The sequence below is a fragment of the Oryza sativa genome, chromosome 12, assembly GCF_034140825.1.
Source record: "Oryza sativa Japonica Group chromosome 12, ASM3414082v1".
Taxonomy (NCBI): Eukaryota; Viridiplantae; Streptophyta; class Magnoliopsida; order Poales; family Poaceae; genus Oryza; species Oryza sativa.
In genome coordinates, this window is record NC_089046.1 from 16,189,728 (window position 1) to 16,202,102 (window position 12,375).

At 42.2% G+C, this 12,375-nt stretch overlaps 1 protein-coding gene across 6 annotated transcripts in view; it reads right to left on the reverse strand.

Moving 5' to 3' along the window:
• Positions 1-10,363, reverse strand: part of LOC4352165 (uncharacterized) — a 41,916-nt gene extending 31,553 nt beyond the window's left edge. For all 6 annotated transcript variants that reach the window (XM_015765317.3, XM_066306331.1, XM_066306332.1 and 3 more), the window contains exons 1-3: positions 9,879-10,363; positions 8,744-8,834; positions 8,474-8,631 (exon numbers count right to left, since the gene is read on the reverse strand). The gene's annotated coding sequence lies outside the window, so the exon portion shown is untranslated. The remainder of the gene's footprint in view (positions 1-8,473; positions 8,632-8,743; positions 8,835-9,878) is intronic.
• Between the last annotated feature and the right edge of the window lie 2,012 nt (positions 10,364-12,375).

The window sequence follows — 12,375 nt, forward strand, 5'->3', positions numbered from 1 at the left end:
CGAAGCTCCGGCGATCTCCGGCAACGGCGAAGGGGCGGACGAGAACGGCGACGCGACGGCGACCACGACGACGGTCTTCCCGAGCGACGGTGACGGCTGAAGCGACGGCGGCGCACGGCTGGAGCGGCGGCGGCGACGGCAAAGCTAGGGCACACGGCGCTAGAGCTCTTCCGGCGACGAGAGGCGAAGGCGAGGGTGGCGGCGGGTAGAGGAGACACCGAGGGTCCTTTTAAAGGGGCTCGGAGGCGGCGGCAAAGGCCCACGGCGGCGGCAACGGCCAAGGAAACTCGCGGCTTGAAGGAAAGAGGTCGACCCGAATCGAACTCGATTCCACGAACTTCCAAACCGATTTAGCCGAAGATTCCAAAGGAGAAAAAGGTAGAGGAGATCCCGGAGATTGTTTCCCCTCTTTTGATTTGACCGGAGAAGGAAAGGAACGGCCGGATTTGGAAGGAAACGGCGGCGGCGCGAAACTAGGGTTTCGGCGGCGGCGGCCGAAGGAGGATGAAGGTCCTGACAGGCGGGACCCACCTGTCAGCGACAGCGAGAGGGCGCGCGCGCGGCGGACTGGGCCGAACTGGGCTGAGGAGAGAGAGAGGGGTTTTAGGCCGACTTTCGGCCCAAAGCCAAAAGAGACTTTTTAAAACCTTTTTCAATTTAAATTATTTCTTAAATGCAATTCCATTTATTAAAAATACTTCCTTAGCTCAAATAAATCCCAGAAAAATCTAGGAATTATAGAATTAAGCAAAGTATTTAATGAAATTTTATCTGGGCCCATTTTATATTGGAATTTTATTAATTAAAACTAGATCTTCTCTTCAAGACTTTTAAAATTATTTCTAAAAATCCCATTTAAACAACAATTTATAAATTTTAAATTTTCAGGGTGACAAACCTACCCCCCTTAAACAGAATCTCATCCTCGAGATTCGGAAGAACTGGCGAACAGGTGCGGATGAGCTGACTTCAATTCATCTTCTCGTTCCCAAGTTGATTCTTCTTCCGAGTGATTACTCCATTGAACTTTGCAGAAACGGATAACTCGATTCCTGGTTCTTCTCTCATTTGTTTCCAGGATACGGATTGGTTTCTCAACATAAGTCAAATCCTCTTGGACTTCTATCTGCTCAATATTAGCTTCTTCAGTAGGTACCCTTAAACATTATTTTAATTGTGACACATGGAACACATTATGGACTCCTGCCAAAGATTGAGGTAATTCTAACTGATAAGCAACCTCTCCTCTTCTACTGACAATCTTATAAGGTCCCACAAAACGCGGTGCCAATTTTCCCTTGGTGTGAAAACGATGAACTCCTCGAAGAGGCGTGACACGAAGATACACATAGTCTCCTTCTTCAAAACTCAAATCTCTACGGCGATTGTCGGCATAACTCTTATGTCGAGACTGAGCCACTCGCAATCTTTCTTGAATGACCTTTACCTTTTCTTCTGCTTCCCTTAGGATATCCGTCCCGAAAACCTGACGTTCTCCCGTTTGATCCCACAAAAGCGAAGTGCGGCACTTCCGACCATACAGTGCTTCGTAAGGAGCCATCTGTAAACTAGCTTGATAACTGTTGTTGTATGAAAATTCTGCATAAGGTAGATTATTATCCCAACTTCCACCGAAATCTAAAGCACAAGCTCTCAACATGTCTTCCAAAATCTGATTCACCCTTTCGGTTTGTCCGTCTGTCTGTGGATGATAAGCACTACTAAAGTTCAGCTTAGAACCCATCTCTTCCTGAAGTTTCTTCCAAAAATTTGAAGTAAACTGACTGCCTCGATCAGACACTATCTTCTTAGGGACGCCATGCAAACACACAATCCTTGCCATATACAATTCCGCCAAGCGACTTCCGGAATAGGTTGTCTTTACCGGAATAAAATGAGCCACTTTGGTAAGTCTGTCGACTATCACCCAAATAGAGTTATGGCCTGATGACGTTCTGGGTAAACCAGTAATAAAATCCATACCTATTTCTTCCCATTTCCATTCAGGAATCTTCAAAGGCTGCAACAAACCGGCGGGTTTCTGATGTTCTGCCTTGACTCGCTGACAAACATCACATATTGCTACATATTCCGCGATTTCACGCTTCATACTTGCCCACCAAAATCTTTCCTTGAGATCCTGGTACATCTTAGTACTACCAGGGTGAATGGAGTATAAAGTATCATGAGCATCTTTCAGAACTGCATCTTTTAGATCTTTGTTGTCGGGGACACAGATTCTCTCACCCAACCATACAGTTCCTTGCTCATCCTCCAAGAAACCAATAGCTTTTCCTCTTCTCATATTCTTCTTGATCTCTTGAATATCAGGATCATTAATTTGGGCTTCTCTAACTTGATCAATTAGAGTGGGCTTCGCTTCTAAGGCTGCAACGAAACCTCTACCGACAATTCCCAAATTTAATCTTTCAAATTCCTTGCATAATTCCAATGGCAACTGTCGTCCTTCTGTAGCATTGCAATAGCCTTTTCTGCTAAGAGCGTCGGCTACAACATTAGCCTTTCCCGGATGATAATGAATTCCCTTGTGATAATCCTTAATTAATTCCAACCATCTCCGTTGTCTCATGTTCAGATCCGGCTGAGTAAAGATATACTTTAAACTCTTGTGATCGGTGTACACTTCTGTACGAGTACCGAAAAGATAATGACGCCAAATCTTCAATGCATGAACGACTGCAGCTAACTCAATATCATGAGTAGGGTAGTTCTTCTCATGCGGACGTAACTGTCGAGAGGCATAGGCAACCACCTTCCCATCTTGCATCAGAACGCAACCTAACCCAAGTTTGGATGCATCGCAATACACTTGAAAACCCTTCTTTGGATCAGGCAAAATCAAAATAGGAGCTGATATTAAGCGACTTTTCAACTCTTGAAAACTCTGCTCACATTCTTCCGACCACTTGTACTTCACATCTTTCTGAAGCAGTCGTGTCATGGGCTTAGCAATCTTGGAAAAATTCTCTATAAACCTCCGATAATATCCTGCGAGGCCTAGGAAACTGCGAATCTCTAAAACTGTCTTTGGTTGCTTCCAATTGGTTACGGATTCCACGTTACTAGGATCGACGGCAACTCCTCCGGCTGAGATGACGTGACCAAGGAATTTCACTTCAGACAACCAAAATTCACACTTGCTAAACTTAGCATACAGTTGATGTTCTCGTAGCTTCTCCAATGCAAGGCGAAGATGTTCCTCATGCTCTTCTTTGGTCCGAGAGTAGATAAGAATATCATCAATAAAGACCACCACGAACTTGTCTAGGTATTCCATAAACACCTTATTCATCAAGTTCATGAAGAAAGCAGGGGCATTGGTAAGTCCAAAAGACATAACAGTACATTTGAACAACCCATACCTAGTGGTAAAAGCTGTCTTAGGTATATCTTCCTCTTTGATTCTCAACTGATGATACCCTGATCGAAGATCTATCTTGGAGAAAACAGTGGCACCTTTAAGCTGATCAAACAAATCATCAATCCTGGGTAGTGGATACTTATTCTTGATAGTCACATCGTTTAGTGCACGATAGTCCACACACATCCTCTGAGTATGGTCTTTCTTTTCCACAAAAATAACCGGAGCTCCCCATGGTGATGAACTCGGTCTGATGTATCCTTTCTGTAGCAAATCATCTACTTGCCTCTTAACTTCTGCCAACTCATTGGCTGCCATTCGATAAGGTCTCTTATGGATCGGAGTTGTTCCAGGTACCAAATCTATTCTGAACTCTATATCCCTTTTAGGCGGCATACCAGGTAAATCATCTGGGAACACATCAGGATACTCCCGGACTATAGGAATCTCTTCCAAAGTTATCTGGTTCAGTCTTGACCTTAAAGACTCAGATGACAATGCATGAACAGTTACAACTCGACCATCATAGCTGGTGAGAGTTACTTTTTTGTTGGCACAGTCTATCACACCTTTATGTCTGGCTAACCAGTCCATCCCTAGGATGACATCAAGGTCTTTGGATTCTAACAAGATAAGATTGGCCAGAAATGGTACTCCTTGAATTTCTATTCTGACAGAGGGGCTACGTTGCAAAGAGAGTGCTTGATTACTTCCTTGGTTTTGCTGATTCTGAAATTGCTGCATCATCATGTTCATAAGCTGTGTCTGTTGAGCAAGAACTTGAGCAAGAGTGGGATTCTCTCCATTGTTGTTGTTATTGGGGTTGTTGGGACCATTCCCATTGCTGCGAGTGTTCACCATCTGGCATGGGCAGGGCACAAGAAGAGAAACCGGGGAAACTACTTAGGACAGAGAATTACTTTAACTTTTATTGATCTTAACTGAGTTTCATTATTACAAACTAAAGACTCTCACACCACTAAACTCACCAACTTCCTAACACTCAAAAGCAAACAAACGCATGCACTTATATCCCACCATTGATGTAAATCACATGCGAGCCACACACAAGCAAACTTTAAGCAAGCAAACTAACACAACGATCTAAGACAACGACTTAACAAGTCACTCTAGTTCTTCCAAGCATCGGAGGTCGATTGAAGGCTCGTCTTTATCATCCTGAGTTGCTACCCACTCAATCTTGGAATTGTTGCGCTTGGATTCTTCTTCTTCATCACTACTTATGATGATGACCGGAGGATCCGCTTGAGCTGGGGCAACTTCTTTCTCCACCACACGAACCTTTGGCGCCAGTTGATAGCGAGGGACAAATAGAGCTCTCTTCCTTGCGGTAAGACGAATCCTGGCCTTCTGCAGCGGTGCTTCTCCCTTCAATGCGGCTAATTCCTTCTCCAAACGATCCACCTTGTCTTCTAACTTGCAAATCTTACCACGATTCCGGTCTTCACAATCTTGAGCGGCTAACACAGTCTCCGCACGACTTTCATCCATAGCCCACAACATCTCAACCAAATGCTTCGTGGTAGCATCATTCTCAATTCCTTCAGTCTCAAGGTAACTGCCACGGTCACTTCCCTGGGGTTGGCGAGGATGGTAGCGATACTCAGTGTCGGCCAATTGATCACTGTAGCGATCACGGAGCTCTCCTATGGCGATCCTTGCCACCTCCTGACATGCATGGATGTAGTTTCTTCCTCCAGCTTCAAACATCACTGAGGGGATATCTTCACTATTACTGTTCAAGGTGACTTTGACTCGGCACTTCTCTTCATGACGATCATGAGGAATCTGGGCATAAAAAGGGGCAGTCCCAAATCCAATGACAAAGGACATCGTACGCAACTCCTGGACAAAACCCTCAACACCAAACAGGTACTCAGGCTTGTAACGCGGCATCTAAAGTCAAGTGAAAGGAGGGAGTTAAGAACTTTATCCAATTAATAACTTTTTGCAGCAGGACTCTCTAGGACTGCTCGTAAATCAGACCCTTTCTCATATCTAACATAATTTTTGCCAGGCAAATGTACAACTAATCGCTCAACAGGTGGCATTCTATAATGTATATCAAACTCAAATAGTCGATGAAGAGACTCACATGTAGAAAGGAACCTACCATCCATATATTCTAATATTTCATCTCGCGGTGCAAGGTCATGATTTGGTGATGCATTTGTTGTTTTACCGGTTGTCTCAAAATAGATTCTAGCACGATCTTGACCCTTTGTGATATATTTAAATAAATATTTTATCAAATTTGATTTATTACACCACTCAACATTTATGTGTGCTTGATATGTTTTAAGCAGCTTCATGTTGTAAGGAACAACCGATCTGTTGTCCAATGGAATTCCATTTTTTATAATATGTCGTCGATCATTTCGTCGTCTATAAATTGTAAAGCCAGCCTCATCAATAATGGTTTCATCCTGAAAATCTTTTGGATAATTTTTTGAGCATTTATTATTTTTCATGCAAGCACAACTTTTGTTCGCATCTCCACACGGACCATGCATCATGAATTCACTAACCAATTCATATGCTAGTCGATCAGTATCATAGTCTGGTATTTCAGCACAAATAAAACCATCTATTACCGATGCTAATATCTCAGCGGTGGGTGCTGCAAGCCATACCAAGCAATGTATGTGTGGGAGTCCACGCTTTTGGAACTCAACGGTGTAGAGTACTGGAATAATTTTAAATAATAAGTAATCACATACTTCTACGTTTAAGGAATACTATATGAAATAGGAAGGAGCAAAAATATCTGCAAGAACTTTACCAAAAGTTCTGCCTTCTCTAATGTCAGTTATGAATTCATTAACTTTCATATTAAATACGCGCACAATGATATCAGCTCTATCAGATGGTTGTTGATCAGGTTCAAATCGAATTGCTTCAGCAATTTCTTGCCATTTAGAATTACATGTGTACGTCACAAAGAGATCGGGTGAGCCGTACACACGACATATTGCCATTGCATCTTGATAATTCATTACCATATATGTCCTTCCTCCAGTGAAGCTGGCAGGAAGTATCATGCGCTTGCCAACTGAATCTCCATCGGTGACACCTCTATCGATTGCATCTACAATTCCATCTACAGACTCAGCTCGTAACTCAGGTTGGTGGTCAATGAAAAATTGTAACCTATTAGCCTCAATAGTAGAAAACACATCAACATCGATTTGATCGCTTAGTCGTCCATAGCATGTGAAAGGATTTGGTTCATTTAGTCTATAGTGCATTCTGTATCTAAAAAATTCCTGCATTGTCACATATTTTCTTCCAATTCCATCATAATTATTATACTTAATGCCTAAATGGAATCCTCGTTCACCGTATGGAAATAATAAAGGATATTGCAGGGCCATATATGATGGATGCAGTGGCGAAACCTGGTGTAATCCATGGTCTTTATCATAGACAAGCACATCAAATTTGTACTTTTTTGCTGAGAAATCACCAACTATTATGCCAGATATTTCACCACTTGTTGGTAAATTGTATTGCACATCATCTTTCGCATTGCAGCCTAAGAGACGAAGAGTTAGCTGTTGGTTGCCATGTTCAGAAATTCGTTCTCTAGCATACCTAAAGTTCTGCACAAGGCTATTTTCACTATCAAGCATCAATGAAAGGGCAGCAACTATTTTAGGATCAGCTCTATCTGCATTATCTCCATCATTTTCAAAAATATTTAGTCTGATCTGTGTTTCATTTTCAGGATCATAAATATATAACTGTGCAAATTTTGGAGGTGAACCATGAGATGGCAAAAGACAACCAATCCTATGATGGACAACACCATTAATCTTGAAAACATAAGGCGCATTTCCAATATTAATTGATTTGTCGATGCTTGCACCCATTGAAGTGAAAGCAAACATCGAGTTATATGATCGTATCTACCTCAAAAATCTCTTTGATCGTGCATTGCCATTAAAATTTATTAATGTCGCAAGTGGTTCAGGGGGAGGGCGCAATTTGGGCAATTGTATTTTACCACCTTTGCAACACAAGTTATAGATTATTTTTCGCTTGGAAATAGCTGAAGTGCTTTTCACTCTTTCCTGATACCAAAACATGGCACCACAATATGGGCACTCATATGTTGGAGGACCGTAGTATGATCTGCCCGGGTAACATGCTGTAATATACGCAGTGAACAAAGTAAGAATTTATGTTTGGAAATAAAAAAAAGACTATTGTATGTATAGTAGGGGTGCAGACCCTTTAGTGACTTCACGTACTCCTTATCTGTCCGTGATGAGCTACCACTATTGTGTGCATTGAGAACTGCAGCAAACAAATATTCCAAGAATATTTTTACAAACCTATATGTGATTTGATATATTATGAATATATCATGAAAAATAACCTACATACCATTGTTAGTGCACGTAGGAGCAAGAGGAGGCATCTTTGAGCGTAGCAAAGAACGTCGTTGTCTATTTAACTTAGATAACTCAAGTGTGAAATTCATAATCGAACGTGCTCTTTTCCGCTCATTTCCACATGTAGACTGAACTGGTTCTACTATGGTATGTTCTATGTGCATGGGAAGCTGTCGAGATAGAATATTTGTAGCTCGCCTTTCCCGGCTAGCACGAACTCTGCGCACTCTATTTAAACCCTGATCTGACATGTCTACAAACAGCATAACATGAGAATGTAAAGGAAAGAGGAGCTAGGAAGTCATATATAGAGAAGGAAAAAATAGGTAAGGGGAGGAAAGATGACCATAGCTAAAAAGAGAGATGAGACATAAAAAAAAAAAGAAACATATGCATGACCATCTATGTAACAGCTAGTAGAAAGTATACACTCAACCGTTATAACAGTGCATGTACGTTCTCTCTCGTACAACCACAACACACAAGGCAATGATTCAAACAAAGCTAGTAATTTTTACACAAGGAACAAAAGAACACTCCACAATGACAAAAAGAATGTTGATACGGAGAAACCAATCCATGCATACAGAGATGCAGCATACATCACAAAACTGATAGATAATTTGCTTGTAAAAACCACGCAAAAAATAAACAGTATGAAGTAATAAATTACCTTCGAGTCTTCGACGAAAGAACGACGGGGACAGGAACGACAGACGATCAGCAATAAGAGAGATCACACTGGCTACCACCAAGAACACTAACTGAAATCCGAAATCTCCTAAAGCAGCAATAATAACAACGAACAACTACCCACAGAACCGATCAGAGCTGCATGACAAACGCAAAAAGATTAGTACAGAATAATCTTGAGCCGAATGCAGCCAAAAGAATACGATTTATGTCACAAAATGTCGAGAAGAAAAGAGAAAAAAAAGAATACCTGCCAAATCACATCAGCAGCTCTTGCACTTATTAAGAAAAACAATCAAGAACCTTTGAAATTGCGATCTAACCCATGCAAATCTTCTCCCCTGTGAAAAACCAATATTAAACGATCAATAATGAAGAGGCACAGATCAGGCACACCCAAAAAGGACACAATCTGAATCTAATTGAATCCACACATATAAAAAAGAAGAAATCCATTTAAATCCAATTATTACCCTGCCATTAGTAATGGATGATTTAGCACAATGATAATAGGTCGATCAGTGGTGTGAAATCGGTGAACAACACACAACTGAATGCAGTGAGATAAGGCGAGAAGCGAGAGGAAGGAAGCAAGCAATATTGGAGGCGATACATATAAGGATGAAACCAATATGCTATTTTAGCTTAAAAAATAAAAGCAATCTCATATCCACCGTGAAAGAAAGGTACCCACCAATAACAAATAGACAACTGTCAACACCATGACAGGCGGTCCCAGTAGCAGTGAAACAATTGTTTTGCCTCTAGTAAAACTATCACCCAACTAAGTGAAATGCAACAGTATATGATCGAGTACAACGGATTAAGACATGGACAAATGCTGGTGGTCCAACCAGCAAACACAAAAACTGGTACCCCACAATGCAGAGACCCAAGGTGCATAGACCATGTGCAAGCTATTGTGATGTGGCCAAGACAAAAACGAACCAATAGTGTAAGGATGCTTCCACTTAGTGGAGCTGCAGGTAGCGATCAGATCGCATACACCGTGAGCACAATGCACAGCATAGAAGTGACTAAAAGCAAAACAGGGGCCACAAAACATACACAGAAGACCGTAGATTAGTTCCAACGGTGCATGTAAACAGTATAAGAGCGCTGACACAAAGGACAAGCCTCTCGCATAAACAAGTTCTATGGTTGGTTCTAACAAAGAAAAAGTGAATGGCCCACATAGCAGTGGCACTAAGACCATGCACCAAGGTCATTGATGAAACACAGGAAGCGCACACTCGCATGGTCTCCTAGACAGCAAGACCAACCAGCTTGAGCGGACAAATTGGTAAGAATAACGCACAAACAAATCAGCGGTGCACGATACCGATTCAGAAACGGATGAGAAACAAATCAGCAGTGCACAATACCGATTTCCAGAGACGGATGACGCGCCGGCACGCCGCAAGGGGCACGACAGCACCAAATCTGACGACGCCAATGGCACCGACCGGGCTGCTCCCTCTCCAAATCGGGTCGCTGCCCTCCTCAACAGCCTCCCGCGCTCATACGGCCCCCGCCGGTTTCTTGAGTCGATCCGCGCCACCATCGCCGTCACGGTGCCGGGTGCAGGAGGAGGGGCGGCCGCCGGTTTCCCCTCGCCTCCGCTCAGCACGACCTGCCGGCGAGGAGGCCGGGACCTCCCTGTTGATGGATGCAGCGATGGCAGCCACATGGGTATGGCGACAGCAAATCGACGGCGAAACGATGGTGCGGCGACGGCGGGAAGACGATGCGCCGACGGTGGCCGCTCATACAAAGAGGATGACTGGAAGCGGCGGCTGTTCGCTGGGTAGCGCGAGAAGGAGCGAGAAAAGGGGAGGAGGCGGAGGAAGGAACGGCGGCGGCTGGGATTGGGTTGGGGGCGGTACCGTGGTAGGGATAGGATTAGATTTTTTTTGCAGAAACAACCCTCAATTTCTGTTTCTTAAAGCACGATCCTATTTTCCAATCTTTTGCTTCTTGGCCTAGAATATAACGATTCATTGAGTGTCTGTACATATAAACGCAGCACGTACCAAGCCAAGCTAGACACCTAAAACAAATATGAATAAAACATATGGTCTTTCTTGCAAAACTACAAGTGACGACGCGGAGACACGAGCGCTCGTGAAATCCCGCCTGTTCGCAGCATCGATGACGCATCGGCACCCGCGGGTGGCCAAGCCAGCGCAAAATCGCCGCGGCTCATGCGATTTCCAAGTATTCCAATATATCCAGGAGGTTTGAAGTATTCCAATATTGTTATACTGGCCCTTCTAGCCTCTCTTCTTGAAAAACAATCAGATAGCATCACAAATATCCTATCCTTTTTGTCGGACAAAAGAGTTGAGACAAACTCTGAGAATTTGTGCCGAGTGCAAGTTCAAACTAGATGTTGCTGAAGCACCCAAAGCACTCTGAAAATTGAGTAAAACTGTACATCGGGGTCATATGGTGACCTGTTATGCTCCTTAAAAGAGAAGGTGGAGAAGCACAGGTGCTACAGGTTGACCTGTTTGAAAGCGATGATTGTTGGATGAAATGAAATGGATAATTCACTACATGAACATGATAAATTATCATTTTAAAAAATAAACTTAATAAATAGCTAAGAACAAGTGAAATACTGTACATGATTTTTTTATTTTGGAAAACATATTTTTACAAGCGTGGAGCATATAATCCAAAAATAAACCGGGCTAGTAAGTCACGAAGTAGTTCAGAATGGGGCAGGTTATCCTACTGAATGGTAGGCATAAGGGCAAGTTTTATAGTAGGGGCAGTTGCCACTTCTAATTTTATCCATGTAAATTAAGAGGTGATGTATACAATACGCCACATCTACACTACCTTTAGCATACTAACCCAAATAATTTTATTTTATTTTTTTCCAATCCCCTCTTTCTTTCATCTCCTTTATTGGGTTTGTGTGGAGGTTGCCCTTTGCATGAGGAGTGGCTCACATTCTCTTTTCTCACTTATATTTTTCACCTCATCATCCAATCCTATGTGGTATTCTTAGAGGTAACATATCAGAGTTTTATAATGGAGGTGATATTCACAATTCATTTAGTACACATCATCAACTCATTAATTAATTAAGAGACAATATATATAACAAATTACCTCTAGCACATTTGCCCTAATACGTCATATTAATTTTACTTTATTTGTTTCCTACTAATTCATTGCTCTCTTGTTCTTATCTCTCAGAGTTTTTGTGGAGGTCGCTCCTTGCATGAGAGGTGACTCTTTCTCTCTCTTTTCATATTCCTTATCCACCTCATCATGTGAGCTTATATGGCACCTATAGGTAAGTGTGTAGAGGCTTATAGTACTTGCCATCAAGCATTATAGTACTTTCCCTAAAAAGTATTGAGAACTTGCGTTATGACTACTTACATAAAACTATGGTGTTCGAACTGATAAACTGGATGATACCCCCACACATTACATCGGTATTGTCTACTAAAACTATATTGTATTATATGTGAATTAATAAGTGGTCATGTTTTATATATTTCGTGATGAACAATTGGCATGCGATTCATATTGGTGTTGGTATTTGGTGGATAATTGGCGAAGTGGTAGTTTGTTTCTGTGTGGAACCGATCAGACCGGGCAAGGTGTGCCGATCAGATTGGTGTATTGCATACAGTCAGACCAACCAACCCAATGGTCTAACCAGCTGGATGATTGGTGTCGGTTTCGGGTTGTTTCATTGATACTCGTGATTATCTCATGTTTTATGACTTTTGGATGATTTTATACATGCGTAATAATGTAATGTACTAATGTCGAGTCAAGTTCAGCAAGAGTTTATGATCAGATATGATTTCTTGTTTGATTCATGTGTAGATGTGTCTTGATGCCATGAGAGAGCAT